Below are 22449 nucleotides of genomic sequence, written 5' to 3'. Positions count from 1 at the left end.
AGAATATGATGGAGATGTTTCCAGCATGTGACGTTGGCGGCAGGGAGGGCAGTTCCTCCAGTAGGCAACCAAGTTCTCACCGGTCCACACAAACGAGGGGCACACTGTCTAAGGTCTGGGACACCTTGATGGCACCCCTTCGCCAAAGTGCCGCCACGGAGGGTCCTAGTGTCACCAGGCGTGAGAAGTATAGGCGCATGTTGCGGGAATACCTTTCCGACCACAGCCCTGTCCTCTCCGACCCCTCTGCGCCCTACACGTATTGGGTGTCGAAGTTGGACCTGTGGCTTGAACTTGCCCTATATGCCTTGGAGGTGCTGTCCTGTCCTGCCGCCAGCGTCCTATCTGAGAGGGTGTTCAGTGCAGCCGGTGGCATCATCACTGACAAGCGCACCCGTCTGTCAGCTGAGAGTGCCGACCGGCTCACTTTGATAAAAATGAACCACCACTGGGTAGAGCCGTCATTTTTGTGCCCACCTGTGTAAAGCACCCCAACATGAAACTCCATGTCTGTACTCAACCTCTCCAATTCCTCCGCATCCTCATACTCATCCACCATAAGCGTTGCACAATTCTGCTAATACTAGGCTCCCTCCACCCTGATTTCCCCCAACTCTGCTGGTTAGAGGCTCCCTCCACCCTGATTTCCACCAACTCTGCTGGTTAGAGGCTCCCTCCACCATGAATTTGCCCAAACTGGGCTGTTTAGAGGCTCCCTCCACCATGAATTGGTCCAAACTGGGGTGGTTAGAGGCTCCCTCCACCATGAATTGGTCCAAACTGGGGTGGTTAGAGGCTCCCTCCACCATTAATTGGTCCAAACTGGGCTGGTTAGAGGCTCCCTCCACAATTAATTGGTCCAAATTGGGCTAATTAGAGGCTCCCTCCACCATGAATTGGTCCAAACTGGGTTTTTTAGAGGCTCCCTCCACCATTAATTGGTCCAAACTGGGCTGGTTAGAGGCTCCCTCCACAATTAATTGGTCCAAACTGGGCTAATTAGAGGCTCCCTCCACCATGAATTGGTCCAAACTGGGTTTTTTAGAGGCTCCCTCCACCATGAATTTGCCCAAACTGGGCTGTTTAGAGGCTCCCTCCACCATGAATTGGTCCAAACTGGGCTGGTTAGAGGCTCCCTCCACCATGAATTTCCCAAAACTTGGCTGTTTAGAGGCTCCCTCCACCATGAATTTGCCCAAACTGGGCTGTTTAGAGGCTCCCTCCACCATTAATTGGTCCAAACTGGGCTGGTTAGAGGCTCCCTCCACCATGAATTTGCCCAAACTGGGGTGGTTAGAGGCTCCCTCCACCATTAATTGGTCCAAACTGGGCTGGTTAGAGGCTCCCTCCACCATGAATTTCCCAAAACTTGGCTGTTTAGAGGCTCCCTCCACCATTAATTGGTCCAAACTGGGCTGGTTAGAGGCTCCCTCCACCATGAATTTGCCCAAACTGGGCTGTTTAGAGGCTCCCTCCACCATTAATTGGTCCAAACTGGGCTGGTTAGAGGCTCCCTCCACCATGAATTTGCCCAAACTGGGCTGTTTAGAGGCTCCCTCCACCATGAATTGGTCCAAACTGGGGTGGTTAGAGGCTCCCTCCACCATGAATTGGTCCAAACTGGGGTGGTTAGAGGCTCCCTCCACCATTAATTGGTCCAAACTGGGCTGGTTAGAGGCTCCCTCCACAATTAATTGGTCCAAACTGGGCTAATTAGAGGCTCCCTCCACCATGAATTGGTCCAAACTGGGTTTTTTAGAGGCTCCCTCCACCATTAATTGGTCCAAACTGGGCTGGTTAGAGGCTCCCTCCACAATTAATTGGTCCAAACTGGGCTAATTAGAGGCTCCCTCCACCATGAATTGGTCCAAACTGGGTTTTTTAGAGGCTCCCTCCACCATGAATTTGCCCAAACTGGGCTGTTTAGAGGCTCCCTCCACCATGAATTGGTCCAAACTGGGCTGGTTAGAGGCTCCCTCCACCATGAATTTCCCAAAACTTGGCTGTTTAGAGGCTCCCTCCACCATTAATTGGTCCAAACTGGGCTGGTTAGAGGCTCCCTCCACCATTAATTGGTCCAAACTGGGCTGGTTAGAGGCTCCCTCCACCATTAATTGGTCCAAACTGGGCTGGTTAGAGGCTCCCTCCACCATGAATTTCCCAAAACTTGGCTGTTTAGAGGCTCCCTCCACCATTAATTGGTCCAAACTGGGCTGGTTAGAGGCTCCCTCCACCATGAATTTGCCCAAACTGGGCTGTTTAGAGGCTCCCTCCACCATGAATTTGCCCAAACTGGGCTGTTTAGAGGCTCCCTCCACCATGAATTGGTCCAAACTGGGCTGGTTAGAGGCTCCCTCCACCATGAATTTCCCAAAACTTGGCTGTTTAGAGGCTCCCTCCACCATTAATTGGTCCAAACTGGGCTGGTTAGAGGCTCCCTCCACCATGAATTTGCCCAAACTGGGGTGGTTAGAGGCTCCCTCCACCATTAATTGGTCCAAACTGGGCTGGTTAGAGGCTCCCTCCACAATTAATTGGTCCAAACTGGGCTAATTAGAGGCTCCCTCCACCATGAATTGGTCCAAACTGGGTTTTTTAGAGGCTCCCTCCACCATGAATTTCCCAAAACTTGGCTGTTTAGAGGCTCCCTCCACCATGAATTGGTCCAAACTGGGCTGGTTAGAGGCTCCCTCCACCATGAATTTCCCAAAACTTGGCTGTTTAGAGGCTCCCTCCACCATTAATTGGTCCAAACTGGGCTGGTTAGAGGCTCCCTCCACCATGAATTTGCCCAAACTGGGCTGTTTAGAGGCTCCCTCCACCATGAATTGGTCCAAACTGGGCTGGTTAGAGGCTCCCTCCACCATGAATTTCCCAAAACTTGGCTGTTTAGAGGCTCCCTCCACCATTAATTGGTCCAAACTGGGCTGGTTAGAGGCTCCCTCCACCATGAATTGGTCCAAACTGGGGTGGTTAGAGGCTCCCTCCACCATTAATTGGTCCAAACTGGGCTGGTTAGAGGCTCCCTCCACAATTAATTGGTCCAAACTGGGCTAATTAGAGGCTCCCTCCACCATGAATTGGTCCAAACTGGGTTTTTTAGAGGCTCCCTCCACCATGAATTTGCCCAAACTGGGCTGTTTAGAGGCTCCCTCCACCATGAATTGGTCCAAACTGGGCTGGTTAGAGGCTCCCTCCACCATGAATTTCCCAAAACTTGGCTGTTTAGAGGCTCCCTCCACCATTAATTGGTCCAAACTGGGCTGGTTAGAGGCTCCCTCCACCATTAATTGGTCCAAACTGGGCTGGTTAGAGGCTCCCTCCACCATGAATTTGCCCAAACTGGGCTGGTTAGAGGCTCCCTCCACCATGAATTTCCCAAAACTTGGCTGTTTAGAGGCTCCCTCCACCATTAATTGGTCCAAACTGGGCTGGTTAGAGGCTCCCTCCACCATGAATTTGCCCAAACTGGGGTGGTTAGAGGCTCCCTCCACCATTAATTGGTCCAAACTGGGCTGGTTAGAGGCTCCCTCCACAATTAATTGGTCCAAACTGGGCTAATTAGAGGCTCCCTCCACCATGAATTGGTCCAAACTGGGTTTTTTAGAGGCTCCCTCCACCATGAATTTGCCCAAACTGGGCTGTTTAGAGGCTCCCTCCACCATGAATTGGTCCAAACTGGGCTGGTTAGAGGCTCCCTCCACCATGAATTTCCCAAAACTTGGCTGTTTAGAGGCTCCCTCCACCATTAATTGGTCCAAACTGGGCTGGTTAGAGGCTCCCTCCACCATTAATTGGTCCAAACTGGGCTGGTTAGAGGCTCCCTCCACCATTAATTGGTCCAAACTGGGCTGGTTAGAGGCTCCCTCCACCATTAATTGGTCCAAACTGGGCTGTTTAGAGGCTCCCTCCACCATTAATTGGTCCAAACTGGGCTGGTTAGAGGCTCCCTCCACCATGAATTTGCCCAAACTGGGCTGTTTAGAGGCTCCCTCCACCATGAATTGGTCCAAACTGGGCTGGTTAGAGGCTCCCTCCACCATGAATTTCCCAAAACTTGGCTGTTTAGAGGCTCCCTCCACCATTAATTGGTCCAAACTGGGCTGGTTAGAGGCTCCCTCCACCATGAATTGGTCCAAACTGGGGTTTTTAGAGGCTCCCTCCACCATGAATTGGTCCAAACTGGGGTTTTTAGAGTCTCCCTCCACCATGAATTGGTCCAAACTGGGGTTTTTAGAGTCTCCCTCCACCATGAATTGGTCCAAACTGGGGTTTTTAGAGGCTCCCTCCACCATGAATTTGCCCAAACTCTGCTGGTTAGAGGCTCAATCCACCCTGATTTTCAAAACAAATGTTGGTGCCAACCTCAACTTACTACAAGGGCCAAATTCACTGCTGGTGACAAGCTCTCCTCACTGCAAGTGCCAAATACACATGTTTCAAGGTGTTTTCCTACTGTCAGAGAGGTGGTATTGAGTGTGTAAAGTGTGTAGTTGTTAGGCTGTGATGTTGGGGTAATAGAGGGTCTTTGGTGTGTTAGATGCCCCCAGACATGCTTCCCCTGCTGTCCCAGTGTCATTCCAGAGGTGTTGGTATCATTTCCTGGGGTGTCATAGTGGACTTGGTGACCCTCCAGACACGGATTTGGGTTTCCCCCTTAACGAGTATCTGTTCCCCATAGACTATAATGGGGTTCGAAACCCGTTCGAACACACGAACATTGAGCGGCTGTTCGAATCGAATTTCGAACCTCGAACATTTTAGTGTTCGCTCATCTCTAATAAAGTGTAAAGGAATATATGGGAAAGAGCAGGCAAGCAACATAGAAGTAAACCCTATACAAACCCAAAGCAACCAAGATGGGAGACATATACTTTACTGTGGCAGGTGAAATTTAGCCTTCCTTAACTAGTACTACCCTATACCCCCTTTTATGTGGTGTCCTCCCTGTTCCCCATGTTATTTATATCCATTTATGTCTTTATATGTAACTAATAAATATGAATTGTTCCTTTTATGTTGTTGCCATGGGTTTCCATTTTTGGTTTTTGCTGTATGACACTGACCCACAGCCTTCGTGTACATTGTATGTGATTTAGCCCTGTTGTTTGTGACTTGTATATCATCTTGACCAGGTGACTTCTCTTATATAGGATTATTATTATTTTTTTTTATTATTATTTATTTATATAGCACCATTAATTCCATGGTGCTTTACATTTGGGGGTTACATACAGTACACAGAATATACAGGTAGATATAATACTAACAATGACTGACTGGCACAGTGGGGTAGAGGGCCCTGCCCACGAGGGCTTACAATCTATGAGGGAAGGGGGTAGAGACAGAAGGAGAGGGGGAGACTGTACAGATGGTGATGTGGTGACAGTAGTGTTATTGGGGGGTGTAGGCCTTCCTGAATAGGTGAGTCTTCAGGGCCTTCTTGAAGCCTGTGATTGTGGGGATCAGTCTTATGTGTCTTGGTAAGGAGTTCCAGAGTATGGGGGATGCACGAGAGAAGTCTTGGAGACGGTTGTGTGAGGAGCGGATGAGAGCAGAGCGGAGTAGGAGGTCATTGGAGGATCTGAGGTTACGTGTGGGCAGGTAGCCGGAGATTAGTTCAGAGATATATGGAGGATGACGACCCTTCTCATCTTGACCAGGTGACTTCTCTTATATAAGATGACGACACTTCTCATTTTGACCAGGTGATTTCTCTTATATAGGATGACGACCGTTCTCATCTTGACCAGGTGATTTCTCTTATATAGGATGACAACCCTTCGTAACTTGACCAGGTGACTTCTCTTACATCGGATGACAACCCTTCGTAACTTGACCAGGTGACTTCTCTTATATAGGATGACGACGCTTCTCATCTTGACCAGGTGACTTCTCTTATATAGGATGACGACGCTTCTCATCTTGACCAGGTGACTTCTCTTATATAGGATGACGATGCTTCTCATAAGTATGTGATAATTAAACACTTGGTTATCGTATTCTCGGTTATTGCTGTGATTTGCTGGTTATGATAACGATTGTAATAAGTCACTTATAATGTTTCCTGAATAGTAAAACACTATGTAGTTAGTATAGGACATGTAAGGAACAATGTCTACCTGAGTCATTTCCTCCTTCTTCATTATCTTTATGACTGTAATGCTCTATTGACCATGTAAAGCTCTTCTTATTCTAATGGTCAAATAACAAACCAGATACCAGCACTAGCATTCTTCTAAGGAGACATCATCGGCCCACTATCAATTCCAAGAAGAAAAAATTATTAACGGGAAGATAGATAGATAGATAGATAGATAGATAGATAGATAGATAGATAGATACCAATAAGCCATAACATAAGAGAGCTACCACGCTATGTACTGTACGGCCCTGTAACTGTAACCCTATCTCAGGAATGAATCAGGAGGCAGTGGTATAGTTGAAACAGAAAAACTTTACTGTGGCAAACTGTAACAGATGCAGCTTCCCAATGGGGGTAGTAGTCTCCCAACTATTAGGTTCAACCAGGTGTGCCCAAACTGAATGGTAGGTAGGAGCCTTGTTCTCCACTCCAACAACTCTATAACAAGCCTAGCCTCAGCCAGTAGATGGCTCTGAAGGCTGGCAGCAAGGAAGTCCCTTGGGCCCAGATACCTTATGAGTTGGGTCTTAGAATACAGATCCTAGAAAAAGGCACTCCTTATCTCCACCTAGCATGAGATCTGTACAGCAGACAGACTGACGATCCATGTCTCAGGGCTGTCTCTTCCAGAGCCTTGGGCTGTCATCTTCTCCCTCAGGGGCTGACTAGCACTGCACTGCATAGTGTCACGATGCCAGGGGTGACAAGCAGTGGGGTAAACCAAGGGAAGCAATGCATAAGGGAAGCTTCTGAACATACATACAAAACAAATAATACATACACATAACCAGAGGCACCATAAAATAATAACATAAACAAGACATTAAAGCAGTGACACTCTAGGATGCTGAACTAATAAACTGTTTAGTGCAACAATGTCATCAAAGATCTATCTGACAGGGCCAGACAGTGTATATGTCAATCATGGCAGGGAGGGAGGGATCGATGGAGGGACTGGCCTCTGGAAAACATAGCGTTTGGTGCAATGAGAGCAGACCAAACAGCTCATTAGCATATCAGAAAAAAATGCAATCAAAGCAGAATGGAAGAAGATGGCCTTGTCCTATAATACATTTTCTTTGCAGAACATTGCTCTGACAGGGTGCACTTGGTAATAATAATAATTTTGGGATTGCTATGGGGTTGAATGGTAGTTCACCCTCCAGCTCCATTCTTAAAATTTCTTCTCATACAAAACCACCAAGAATTGCAACATGTTGAAGTCTTAAGAAATCTACAAAGCCTTTGTCATGTGTGTAGTCACCTTGATTCACTGTCCTTCCTGGCTTGGTTCCTGGAGGCATCCTGAGGGGCACACCCATAGGTGCTCTGCCAATATGCCCTGATTATTTAATGACAAAACAATCAGCGTTAGTGACATGTGGCAATCCGAGCGAGAACTCACAAGACTAATACCCACTGTTTATTTATTCCATTTGTTGTAATGGCTGGACATAATGCACACCATATGTGACGGCCCTTTCCCATGTCCCTTCATGACATATTACACTTAGCTTGGCCTTTGTCATTGTTTTTGATACCCGGTTAGTGAGTTCAAAAGACACATGTCCATCAAATACATGAGCCAGATTTGTTGCAGAAATTTGCGTCTGTAAAACAATCCCGTATCAGTCCCATTTCGAAAGCAATCACGTGAATTTCTGCAAGTCCCATTCAGAAGAAGGAGAGTTACAGAAATTTCTACAAAATTATTCTGTATTTAGAGTTATACTTGGGGTTGAGCGATCAGGATTGGAAAACATCAGATTCTGATCAGCGATCAAGTAAATTTCACGATCGTGATCGGAATTCCAACACAATCTTTTCCAGCAGGATCGAGGTCGGAGATTATTTCAAGATCGGCTCAACCCTCAAGTGACTTTTCCCATACAGAAGCATTGATTAGGGTTGAGGATTGGAAAAGATCGGATTCTGATCGGCGATCGAGCAAATTTCACGATCGGGATCGGCTGGAAAATGATCGGAAATCGGATTTTGAAATCGATCCTGAAATCTCAAGATCGGCTCAACCCTAGTTATACTTACAAAATCCCAGTTGATCCATAAGAAGGTAAAAAAAATAACTTGCCACTATTGAAAACAATTCCTTCCTTCCTCTATGGACGATTTCTTTCTAAGATGTTTTCTCGCTACCGAGAATGTGTAGTGCTACGTTGTCTTCAAGTGAGGGTTTGAAGATTGGACTACATAATTCTTCAGGATAATGACTCTTCAGAATAACGATATTGCCCCATGACTCTTCAGGATAATGACAATGCCCAATGACACTTTAGGATAATGATACCACACTCATGACTTTATAGGATAATGACACTGCCCATGTGACTCTTCAGGATAATGATACTGCCCCCATGACTCTTCAGGATAATGATACTGCCCCCATGACTCTTCAGGATAATGATACTGCCCCCATCACTCTTCAGAATAACGATATTGCCCCATGACTCTTCAGGATAATGACAATGCCCAATGGCACTTTAGGATAATGATACCACACTCATGATTTTATGGGATAATGACACTGCTCCCCATGACTGTTCAGGACAATGTCACTGCCTCCATGACTCTTCAGGACAATGACTTACAAGACACTTCAGTATAATGATACTGCCCCCATGACTCTTCAAGACACTGATACTATCCCAAGACACTTCTGGATAATGATACTGCCACCATGACGCTTCAGAATAATTACACTGCCCCATGACTCTTCAGGATAATGACACCACCCCCATGACTCTTCAGCCATAATTAGCATACAATGTGCTCTATATAAAATTAAGTGGAATAACATGCTAGTGGTGGTTGGAGTTTCATAGAAAATGACAGCTTTCCTTTAGGATTCAAGTACAGCCAGCATAAAAGAAAGATAAACAGATAATGTACCCATTACCCAGCCTGTGTGTGACAATCTATCCAGATAAGGGCTAATCACACCAACATTAAGTATCTCCTATGTGTCAAATATATAGAAAACCCAATGAGCAAACAAAACACAGAAGTAATAAAACATCCTGCACATCTTTATTAAGGCTTCAGAAAATACATGACTAATACTCATATAAATAAACAGAACCCAAAATATGCTCAATTCCTGAGTATGTCTATAGTCATATTTAGTAATATACTTATAATGGGCTATCCGATCCCAATGTAGAACATCTTAATACCTATAACAATCTACCCAGGACCCAAATTCTACCCCAAATATACAATACTTTGCAACTCCGTATCAATGGTGTCCATATAAAAGAGGCGGTAAAACAATAATTATACAGGACACAAAGGAAAGTAAATATGGCTGAGTTGCAATACTGGATACGACCAATGGGAAAGAGTGGCGCTGTTTTTGAAAACCAAATGCAGATTTTTTTCTAATGAGAACACTGCCCACATCCCTATTGCTTTCAAAGACTGTAACAAAGACCCTAAAACTATACATGACAATAATTCGTTTTTGTGAAGCATAAGACTAGTCTGTAAAGTCTCATTGGTCACCTCGCACACTGATACGCTGCATTGCTAAGGTCAAGCCAAGACATTGCTGATAAGTAGGTTACACAATTATTATCACTAAGTAGGGATTTATGGTGGAATGCCATAGAGGATCGATTCTGTGTATTGAGGGTCTCTCAATATTTTTGCCCTATGACCCCCCTCCCCCTATAAACAGACGAGTTAAATAGTCCTCTATGAGTATGAGAGTAAATAATTGATCAAGTGTTTGCTGTCATAAGCTAGTAGTTATCCAGTCCGTGACTACTCTTCTATCATCATATAGAACGTTACATGGAGAACATCGCCCATCATTTCTGTGATGATAAAAAAAACACATTTATTTTCCTGAAGAATATCAAAAAGACCGGGCAAAGTTATAAAAAAAAAGGGTTTTCCCTAAAATTTGTCTTTGAAAATGTAAGGTTTTATCATTTGTGCACAATGTGTTCATTTTAAGCACTATATGACACAAGCTAAAATACAGTAAAAGATCTTATCAGATGTAATCTTTTTACAGTAGGGACATTAATATCTGACATTGCAATATTCGGACAAGCTATGGTACACCTTATACAGATCCAGTAGTCCAGTGACTATTAGCTACAATATTGTCTTATATGGTTATCGATATATGTGGACAAACTGAGCATGCATCTGTTGTTCTGTTGCTCATTCACTATAGATTTCTAAACCAGTTAAGGTAGACCCTATGTAGCTTCTAGACAAAAGCTCAATTTGCAAACATCTATTCCTTCCGACCCCCTGTACACATGCACTCTCAGTCTGGAAAAGTGATCATGTGTTCTCAATATTGAACACCACGAGCACCTGCTTAGTTTCCTACAAAACTAAAGGATTGGGCGTGTTGAAATTCAACATGCCCAAACACTCTTACCAACATCTTTAATTGGGAAAGACTCTACACTACCATGCACATTAAATGATCATCTGGTGAGTTTGTGTATAGCCTCCTTAAGGTGTTGAAATTCACATTTGATGCATACTGACCCCAACAATCACAGGCTTCAAGAAGGCCCTGAAGACTCACCTATTCAGGAAGGCCTACAACCTCCAATAACACTACTGTTACCACACCACCATATGAACTGTCTCTCCTGTCACCTTCTGTCTCTATCTCTCTTCTCTGATATGACCTTGTGGGCAGGGCCCTCTACCCCACTGCGCCAGTTGGTCACTGTTAGTATTATATTTGTTTTGTATGTTTTGTGTACAGTAAATCCTCAAATATAAAGCACCATGGAACTAATATAATAATGTACAGCACCATGGAATCAATATCATAATGTACAGCACCAGGAAATTAATATAATAATGTACAACACCAAGGAATTAATATAATAATGTACAGCACCATGGAATTAATATACTAACACCATGGAATTAATATAATAATGTACAGAATCATGGAATTAATATAATAATGTACAGCACTATGGAATTAATCAGTGGTGTAATTACCGTGGTAGCAGTGGTAGCAGCTGCCACAGGGCCCGGGACATTAGGGGGTCTGGGGACAGCCGCTACGTGTTTTTTTTTTTTTTTAATAGGCCGTTACGGGCCCTATTTACGTACCAATTCTGGCAGGGCCGGGATCGGTATGTGACACCGCAGGCCCCACAAATACTATCATTATACTCGGGGGTCTTCACAGACCCCCGAGTATAATGATCGGAGGCCCGGGAGAGGTAAGAAACATAAAAAAACACTGTTACTTACCTCTCCATGATCCGGGCAGGCCTCAGGCCTAGTTGTCTGATATCTCTGACGTCACATGAACCCGGCCTACGACCCGGGTCATGTGACGTCCGACGTCATTGAAGAAAGACGACAGCGGAGGCCGACAGCGTAGGAGCCGGGGGACAGGTAAGAAACAGTAGTTTTATATGTTTTTATTCCCCTGGGTCTCCGATTATTATACTCCGGGGTGTGAAAAGACCCCAGAGTATAATAATTGTTTATGGGTGTCCACAGGGGACATAATACTGTGTGCAGGGGCCACTATGGGGGATAATACTGTGTGCAGGGGCCACTATGGGGGATAATACTGTGTGCAGGGGCCACTATGGGGGATAATACTGTGTGCAGGGGCCACTATGGGGGATAATACTGTGTGCAGGGGCCACTATGGGGGATAATACTGTGTGCAGGGGCCACTATGGGGGATAATACTGTGTGCAGGGGCCACTATGGGGGATAATACTGTGTGCAGGGGCCACTATGGGGGATAATACTGTGTGAAGGGGCCACTGTGGGGGATAATACTGTGTGCAGGGGCCACTATGGGGGATAATACTGTGTGCAGGGGCCACTAAGGGACATAATGGATCACGCAGGAATGCAGAGGAAGGGGTCGGTCGAGGTCTTCGGCGTTGGTGTTGTTTGGGGGCCCATGTCAAAAGTTCGCCACGGGGCCCCGCTATTCCTAGTTACACCACTGGAATTAATATAATAATGTACAGCACCATGGAATTAATTGTTCTATTGAAATAAACAATAATAATAATGTATGTTGGCCTCCAATGGTGATTTTATCAGGTTCCATACATCATCTTGTATACATTGTTCTACAAACACTCCCTGGATGTAAGATCAGACAGGTGGACTTCAGGCACTCGATCTATTTGTTCACAGACATGTTTCCCCTTTTTTCCTTTTTAGGTGAGGTGGATGTCAGCCAAGCTGCCATGTGCCCAGCACCTATCTTCCGTGTATGACCAGCTTTAGTCCTCTTATTGTAAGCAGTTAATATCTTTATTGCTGACTTGTACAGTGCAGTATAAAAAGACAGATAAGGAAGTAGCAGAAGCAGCTGTTGTTTCCATCCCAACCTATAATGTGTCTATCACTTGTGACCTGCACTAGGTTAGGGGACAGGTTTGTGGCAGGTGCGGATTGTTCCTATCATTGTACTTACCACTATTGTAGGCTGCTTTCACACGGAGCAACGCGCTGCTCATTCTGACACGTAAACACATGTCGGAGTGAGCGCTGTAAAACAGAATCCCATTGACCTCAATGGTTGCCGTCTTACACGCGCTACACATTGAAATCAATGGGAGGCTTTTTAACCCAGAATGAGCAGCGCGTTACTCTGTGTGAACGCAGCCGTTAGTACGATCAGGGCCGCCGATAGGCCAGTATTACTGCTACTGGCGTCAGGGGCCCGGCCAAATTGAAAAATGGGGGGGGGCCCGGTTTTGGACCGCCACCGTGTGCCGACCCCTGGCGCCCGCAGCAGTCATTATACGGTATACGGCTGAAGCGAGGAGCTGACACAGGTCAGCTCCTCGCTTCGCCGCTGCACGCCTCTCTCGCTTACACATAGGAGCTGACACATATGCGGCTGAAGCGAGGAGCTGACCTGTGTCACCTCCTCGCTTCAGTCGCATATGTGTCAGCGAGAGAGGCGCGCAGCGGCGAAGCGAGGAGCTGACCTGTGTCAGCTCCTCTCTTCGCCGCTGAACGCCGCCTACTGGCTGTGTAGACGCGATGTGATGATGTCACATCGCGTCTACAACTGTGCGCCAGTGAGGGAGAGAGGCGCCTGGAGAGCAGCGTGGGAACGTGGAAGAAGGTAAGAGTAATGTGTACTGAGGTGGAACGTGAAACTGGGGGCAGATGAAGGAGAGGACGGCATGACACTGGGGGCAGAGATGGAGAGGACGGCCTGACACTGGGGGCAGAGATGGAGAGGACGGCATGACACTGGGGGCAGAGATGGAGAGGACGGCATGACACTGGGGGCAGAGATGGAGAGGATGGCATGACACTGGGGGCAAAGATGGGGGACATGAATCTGGGGCAGAGATGGAGAGGATGGCATGACACTGGGGGCAGAGATGGAGAGGACGGCATGACACTGGGGGCAGAGATGGAGAGGACGGCATGACACTGGGGGCAGAGATGGAGAGGATGGCATGACACTGGGGGCAGAGATGGAGAGGATGGCATGACACTGGGGGCAGAGATGGAGAGGATGGCATGACACTGGGGGCAGAGATGTGGAGACATGAATCTGGGGGCAGAGATGGGGGACATGAATCTGGGGGCAGAGATGGAGGGGACATTAATCTGGGTGCAGAGATGGAGTGGACATGAATCTGGGGGCAGAGATGTGGGGACATTAATCTGGGTGCAGGGATGGAGTGGACATGAATCTGGGGGCAGAGATGTGGGGACATTAATCTGGGGGCAGAGATGGGGGGACATGAATCTGGGGGCAGAGATGGAGGGGGGGACATGAAACTGGGGGCAGATGAAGGTTGTATATGAAGCTGGAGGAGAGATAGAGGGGGGACATATAATTTACGGGTGACTGTAGGAGGATTATACTGTGTGCGGGCACATGAAAAATGAATGAGAATGGGCGGAGTCAGCATAAAAGTGGGCGGGGCTAAATTTGCCGCGGCACGCAGAGCACGCCGCACATTTTTTCCCTTTTTCGGTTCTTCAAAAGTTGGGAGGTATGGGTACAGGGGGCAATGGAAAGATGTTAGAATTGATTGGGGCATCGGGTGTGCGGCACTGCGGAGAGGGAACTGGGGCAATAATATATATGTTTTTAGCTGGAGAACTACAAGGCACACAATACCTCCAAAGGTATGTGTGCTTTGTATTAATAATGATGTACTAGCATAGCAGCCTGTTTGGGGGTGGGGCTTTCACTTTAAAGGAGTATTCACATTGCGTTTTTGGCCTCCCTTGCCAGGATACGTTGGTAACCAGTCACAATCAGCTACCCACTTATCCCTGCACGGAGAACTGCAGGCCCCCCCTTTTTTTTAATGGCCAGTTCTTTGTGCAGGGATAAGTTGACAGCTGATTCTGACTGGTTACCAACGTATCCCGGCAAGGGAGGCCAAAAACGCAATGTGAATAAGCCCTGAGGATTTATTAGGAGGGCTCTTATAGATGGTGTTGGCTCTCTATAGGCGCTGTCACACGTAGCAGATTATACCTGCAAATAGAATCTGATTAAGCCTTGTAATGCTGCTAAATAAAGGGAAATGTAATACATAATGGGTATGTCGCAAAATAAAGTAGTTTTAAAATGGCGGGGGGGGGGGGGGGGCAGACCCTTAGGCTGTATGGGGCCCCAAAATTCCTGATGGCGGCCCTGAGTACGATACCCTCAAGTCATACTTATCAGCTCCCCATGTTGTTACAATGATGTTGTCTACCTGAGGCTTTGTGCTATGGAGTGGCAGGAGACATCATATCTCCCTGTACTGTCATGTCATGCTTGAAGGCCATACTTACCACCCAACTTAGATCTTGTTTGACCAAGGTCTGAGTTTCTGCTCTTCCTTATAGTCAACTAGTGAGATCATATGGCTATCTACCTCTCCTAAACAGGCCATAAACATACAAAAATTATATTTTCCTACATAAGAACTATATTTCCCATAATTCTTGTGTATAGCACACAATGTATACAGAATGATGTCTTCCTGCCCATGGAGGGGATCCAATTGTGCCCCAGACATAAAGATTATTGTCAGCCATCATATAGTAGTGATATGATAATGATTAGAGATGAGCGAGTACTGTTCGGATCAGCCGATCCGAACAGCACGCACGCATTGAAATGAATGGACGTAGCCGGCACACAGGGGGTTAAGCGGCCGGCCGGCGTCAAAGCGGAAGTACCAGGTGCATCCATTCATTTCAATGCGTGCGTGCTGTTCGGATCGGCTGATCCGAACAGTACTCGCTCATCTCTAATAATGATCTATAGCTCATGTTAGGAGGTCATATATCCCTGAAACAGAACAGTGTAACGTTGTAGCCAGGCTGATACAATAACCAGGGCTGGTGAGAATCTGCATCTTCGTAAAATGAATGTTTTTGCTTGTTCAACCACATTTACATTAAACCAAAGTTGTGCAAGCATCAGACTGGCGGGCCACGTAGTATTCTCCATACCTTTTATCTGCCTTTCTTCATCAACTGATTCTTAAGATCTTCCTTTTTTACCTAATTTAGTGAGCAGAACCCCATAAGCTTGCTGTCATATACAGACCGGAGTCAGTAATGTATTCCTTTTATCTCTGCACAGATTTCTTCTGCATTCACGTGTTGTATTTACATGTAAGCGATTTCCTTACTTTGTACTATACTTCCATCCCTATCCTTATCTCAGTATATCCAGCCACTAGTCCATTATTTATGGTCAGATCTTCTGTAAGATCTTATAATTACGTCTTCTTCCATCTGTGACACTCTCCATCCTTGCAGGCCTAACCACAGACACTCCTACCCCTGAGGTGTGACAAATGGAGGTGACACTTAAAGGAATTTCGTAATTCTTCTACGTAACATATTAGCTGTGCAGAACAGAGGATATGAGTAAACATATACATTACCAGCGAGGAGCTTATTCTATGTATAATAACTATAATTCTGACCTGCTTTTATAATAGCTTGAGTCATACGTGAAAACCTAGGCGGCATTTAACATGTAACTTGTTGATAGTTACATAAGTCAGATCTAGAAGAATAAATAAGGATTTCTGACAACTAAATGCGGTTAATGTTCTGATTATTCAGTTCACAGAGAAATCCTTGAATCCGGTCACTCTTTAGTCAGTATTGGACTATGATCAAGAGACAAATTTTATAGTTTGTATGATGAAAAGATATACAATTTTCCAATATACTTTCTGTATCAATTCCTCCCAGTTTTCTAGATCTCTCCTTGCTGTCATTCATTCTGCTTACAGCAAATAAAAATCAGTCTATGGTCATATGATGGACAGTCCATGGGGATAGACACACAGACACATTGTGGCATTGCAATGGTTAACCTTAACATCACAATAGGGAACTGTGACATCACAAAGAGGCATTATGACATCACAATCATTAACCATGACATTACTGTGGGGCATTGTGACATCACAATGGGGTACTACAACTTCACAATGGTTACTGTGCCATCACAATAGAGCACCGTGACATAACAAAGGTTAACTTTAACATTACTATGGGACACTGTGACATCACCAAGGGGCATTATTACATCCCATAGGAGCGCTGTGATATCAGAATAGGGCATTCTGACTAGAAATGAGCGAACACTAAAATGTCCGAGGTTCGAAATACAATTCGAACAGCCGCACACTGTCTGACTGTTCGATCAGATTTCGAACCCCATTATAGTCTATGGGGGGAAATGTTCGTTTCAGGGGTACGCAAAATTCTATAAAATTATACTTACCAAGTCCACGAGTGACGGTCGGGCTGGATTCTCCTTGAAGTCTTCTCCCAGCGCAGCGTCCCCGCGTCTTCTTCCGGCTTGAATTCACTCTGCCTAGGCATCGGGGCCTAGGCAGAGCCAACTGCGCATGCGCGGACATGCGCAGTCGGCTCTGCCCGGCCCGACGCCTGAGCAGAGCTGACTGCGCATGTGTGGGCATGCCCGCGCATGCGCAGACGGCTCTGCCTAGGCCGGATGCCTAGGCAGAGTGAATTCCAGCCGGAAGACGCCGCGGGGATGCTGCACGGAGAAGACTTCTAAAGGTAAGAGAAGAACCAGCGTTGATTGGCAGAATGTATAGCATAACACCTACTGTATAACACCTACTCGATCGAACACTACTCGCTCATCTCTAACTCTGACATCACAAAGGTTAACTACGACACCACAAAGAGGCATTGTGACATCACCTAAGGGCATTGTGACATCAAAAGGGGGCATTGTGACACCACAGTGGGTATTTCTGATATCACATTGGGACATTGGTACTTAATAAAAGGGAATTGTGACACCACAGTGGTTAACTGATTTCACGTAGGGGCATTGTGACATCACATAAGGGCATTGTGACATCAAAAATGGGCATTGTGACACCACAGTTGTTAATTGTGATATCACATTGTGGCATTGTGACAATAATAATTAAACTAAAATTAAATCCATTAATAAAATATATGCAACTTTCCCGTCATGTTCCATTCAAGTCTATGGATGGCCCACAAACAAGATCTGCAGACATCCATGCCAGAACTTAAAGGGCCAATGCACCTGGGGTCAGCGAGGGTCTGAAGTTCCTGTAGCATAACAAATGCCTTTAAAAGATGGATGGGCAAGAGGAGAGAAAGAGAAGTTGAAGCTGTGATAAAGGAAAAGGGAGTCAATTTTTTAATTACAGAACATTTTTGTCTTATCTTTTATAAACAGGAGCGAAGGAAATGGCGAAGAAACAGAGGAAATGAGAATTAAGTTGGAGAAGCGATGAATAATGTAAATGAGCCGTGTCCAAGGGGCAGAGCGCTGGTGAAGTGAGGAGCAGCCATGGCATCTTAATTAACAATGTTTGCCTTCTAAACCTCAACCATTTCCCTACAACTTAGAGAAGAAACCCCCAATTATATGAAGTGGGATCTCTCCTCTCCAAGAAGCAGAGGTTATCTTATAATCTAATTCCTAGCTACTTCGGTAAATGAGGCTCCATTTATGCTGAGTGTCCGGCGTACATATAAATCACTGCTATTCATTCATCAGGAGTGGGGGAATCTATTGTGTTGGTAAGAGTCTATATACAAGGATTACCTGACTACCATATGCATCTTATTATTTCCCCATACTGACATGTAGTGTGTGATGTTATGGCATAACAGGAATATTATAACACCCATAGAATGTATAATGATACATACTGCATATACAAATATCTATATCCATTATTCATGTTTGTTGAGATATGGCTACAATGTACTTATAGCCTTCAAGATTTGTCTGGTGCATTAAAGAGGTTTTCCCATCTAAGTAATGTATACTCTCTCCTATACGATAGGGGGTAACCTGTAGATGGGACCGCACTGATTTTGTTGTAGATTTTATCCGATGCATGACAATGCAAAAAGCATCCTGCAGGAGAAAAAACCTTCACCCTATGTCAATTTATGCTGGAAATATTTTTGCTGAGTTTGGGTAAGGATTGTTAAAGCCTCATTCACTTTGCTACTACTGTAAACCATTGCAAATCCACATGGAAAATTTGCAGCATTTTGGGTATATGTGGGTATGTGTATTTCATTGTATTCATGTATTATTTGCTAGAATCAATGCTTCTAGGGAACAATATAATTGCTATAGATGGGCTAACCTCTCAAGGTTCTTCTCTGGTTTGGGTGACTTGGGTCACAGATTATTTTCGGGTTGAAGAAGTTGAAAGCTGGAAGGGTTGTTATTTTTCCCTTGGTGGCTCAGGGAAGGTGTAAAAAAATCAAAAACATTCATACTCACCTTCTCTCACCTCTTTTTGGGCTTTCTCGCACCATCCAACGCTGTCTCTCGGGCTCCTTGGTGCACCTGAGATCACCGTTACGCTCGGTGTGCCAATATGACTGCTGTAGCCCAATCACAGGCCTTAGAAGTGACCTCCCAGGTGCATGACATCACTGTGATGCTGCAAGGAGGTCCAAAAGAGATAAGGGAGATGAATGTTTTTTGATTATTCCCCCCCCCCCCCCCCCGAGCCTCCACCTATTGTACACTAGGGTTCTGGAATATTAAGGTCAAACCCAGCTTGGAACAAATCAGTTCACCCATGACTTATGGATTCACTATGCAGCAGTACACAGGTCTGTAACGCAGGGTCTCCATGTTCCACCATCCAGGACACTCCTATGTGCACCACCATCCAGGGCACTACTGTTTGTACCACCATCTAGCACACGGCTGTGTGCACCACCATCCAGGACACTACGCACCACCATCTAGGGTACTACTGTGTGTACCAGCATCCAGGACACTGCTATGTGCAACACCATCCAGGGCACTATGCACCTCCATTTAGTGTACTACTGTGTGTACCACCATCCAGGGCACTACTATGTGCACCACCATCTAGGGTACTACTGTGTGTACCGCCATCCAGGATACTGCTATGTGTACCACCATCCAGGACACTCCTATGTGCACCACCATCTAGGACACTCCTATGTGCCCCAACATCCAGGGTTCTACTGTGTGCACTACCATCATCTAGGACACCTCTGTGCAGCACCAACCAGGGTACTACTGTGTGCACCACCATCCAGGACACTGCTGTGTATATAAGCCCTCAGTCTTATCTGTTAATGCCATGTGATAAGTATAAACATTATTACATAATTCAGCCATGTCACAATGAATCTGCTCTTTGCACCGCTCGGGGCTATGTGAAACGCAGCACTTTACTGTACGATCATTGGATGTGAATTTTTAATACACGATTGAGGGCTGCGCCAAGTCTCACTTTACTTGAATGTACATTTCAGTACAATGGTAATGGATAAGGAATAGGAGGAGAGCTGCAGTATATCTAGTATATGTATGCTGGGGTAGAACGCTGTACGCTTAATATCCATTTCCTATTATGTGTGCCTGACATCGCCGCTGACTTTTTTCCATGGGCGAGATGTTGTTTCTAGAAATCCCTCCGGCAAGTTCCAATTAGTCCATTTGAAAATAAACTTGTCAGCTTGGCCGAGCGTTGTGTTCGCCCCGCAGTCAGTTGAGCGAGTTAAACACGGGATTCCCTCTGGGCCATGTATGTCCCCTCCCCCATGGCGTCACCTCGGTTCTCTCTCTATAAATTTGATCTCTTCACTCCTCACATTTCTGCAGCTGAGGTACATGATATTTAACTCATTCCTTGCCAGTACATATTCCAGTACCCAAAAAATAGCCAGCCTTATACTCGGCACATCTGAATGGAGATCCTCATTCATATAGTGTATGTGATTTTATTTCAATGGATTGTCTCCTTTACAGATATTCGGTTGCGTGCCTAATGTGTTCTTCACGTCTAGCTCCAGTCTTATTGATTCTCATCCACTTATAAGCCGCAGACGCATTTTTAGGGACCTATGTGGGTACGTTGCTTTTATGGTGTGCACATTAGGTCAGAGCTTAATGAATTATGGATTATACACATAGGAGTAATGGTTCTCACATTACCTTCACACGATAGTCATGCACACAGATATAGGGCTCCCATTGAGGTGTATTGTATAGATACTGTCGTATCCATCTGAGCTCTGTACATTAGGTAGATTGTGCAAACTACTTTGGACAGTAAGTACTGAAGTCTATAAAGTGCTGCGGCGTATGTTAGTAAGTCGCATATTGTAACTATTGTGACAGGTACTGTATTACAGAACTATTGGTGGGATTTATCTAGACGGGCCTTTAATACTCCAGTCTTGATAATGGTGGATTATGTAGATAATCTGTTTTCCCTTAGTCATAACAGCAGCACAATGTGGGGGTATTTCTGCCCCTGTGTGCTGGTAGGACAGGCGGAATTTTTAATCAGCAATTAATTAATATGCATGACTAGGCCCTATAAGAGGGCACAGAGACCTCCCCCCATATGTTAATACAAGAGTAAGAAGAACCATACAATAGGGAGGGAAGCCTTGACTAAGGGAAAACAGATTATCTACATAATCCACCATTCCCTGTCGTCATACCAGCAGCACAATGTGGGGAGATATCAAGTAATCCCCTTAGGGAGGGTTTCCTTGACTTACGGAGCTCAAGAATGACCGTCCAAAGGCAGTCGCGTCCAAAGCATGAGAGCTCAACCTGTAGTGCTTCACAAAGGTGTTGGAAAAGGACCAGGAAGCTGCCGCGCAGATCTGCTCCAAAGGTACGAATCTCCTCTCTGCCCATGAAGTCGAGACTGCCCTCGTAGAGTGGCCCGTCAGGCAAGCTGGAAGAGAAAAACCTTGGGAAGAAAAGGCCAACTTGAAGGCTTCCCTAACCCAACGGGAAATAGAGGCTTTGGAAGCTTTCAGACCTCTGAAACTTCCAGCCAGGTTAATTAAGAGGTTCTCAGACTTCATAAAGGATCTCGTACGTTCCAGGTAAATACGCAGACATCTACCCAGGTCAAGGGAATGAAGTCTTATCTCCTCAGGAGAGGAGGGAGAAGGAAGGAACACTGGCAAAGAAATAATTTGATTTAAATTTGCCAGAGAAGGCACCTTAGGCTTAAACTGCGGCAGAAAACGCAGTTGCGCCCTATCTTCAAAGAAAGAGGTATAAGGCTCTTCAGATGAAAGGTCCTACAGTTCCCCCACCCTCTTGGCCAATGTGGTGGCCAGAAGAAAGGTTGTTTTATAAGTCAAGAACTGTAGATCCACTTCTTCTAAAGGCTCAAATGGGGAGTCGCAGAGCCCTGAAAGGACCGTCCCAAGGTCCCACTGCTGAACTGGAGCTGAAACAGCAGGTCTAATCCTCGTAGCACCCTTTAGAAAGCTACTTACCAAGGGATGTTGCGTCAACCGCCTCCTCATATAGGTGGAGAGGACTGCCACGTGTACCTTTAATATGAAAGGGGCTAGCCCTCTGTCTAGGCCGTCCTGTAAGAAGTCCAATACTGATTCCACAGAAGGATTGGAAAACGTCAAGCCACATCCAAGGCACCAAGTTTTAAAGATCTCCCAGATCCTGAGATAACTCCGGTTGCTAGTTTCTGCCCTGGCATGGGCAAGGGTCCTCAAGACGGCCTCTGACAGTCCACTATTTAGTAATAGGGACTGGTCAACCAGGCTGTCAGGTTGAGTCTCACCAGATCCTGGCACCGTAGTCCTCCTTGAGTTACCAGGTCTGGGAGAGGGCGAAGCCTCCAGTATACGCCTTGACTCATCTGTATGAGCTGGGCGAACCAAGTTCTTTTCGGCCAGAATGGGATTATGGCAATCGCCTGGATTTAGTCCTGTCTTATCTTCATCAATACCTTGGGTATGATGGGAATTGCAGGGGCTAT

The 22449-nt window shown here is 45.7% G+C and overlaps 1 long non-coding RNA gene across 1 annotated transcript in view; it reads left to right on the top strand.

Annotated features, from left to right (window-relative positions):
* The window catches only part of LOC142194492 (uncharacterized), a 182846-nt gene that overhangs the window by 83893 nt on the left and 76504 nt on the right, over positions 1–22449 (top strand). The window contains exon 2 of the long non-coding RNA XR_012715036.1: positions 5363–5604. This is a non-coding gene — a long non-coding RNA (uncharacterized LOC142194492). The remainder of the gene's footprint in view (positions 1–5362; positions 5605–22449) is intronic.

This window comes from Leptodactylus fuscus, chromosome 2 (assembly GCF_031893055.1).
Source record: "Leptodactylus fuscus isolate aLepFus1 chromosome 2, aLepFus1.hap2, whole genome shotgun sequence".
Classification (NCBI taxonomy): Eukaryota; Metazoa; Chordata; class Amphibia; order Anura; family Leptodactylidae; genus Leptodactylus; species Leptodactylus fuscus.
Note: the sequence above shows the minus strand (reverse complement) of the source record. Positions and strands in the feature narration are given on the sequence as shown.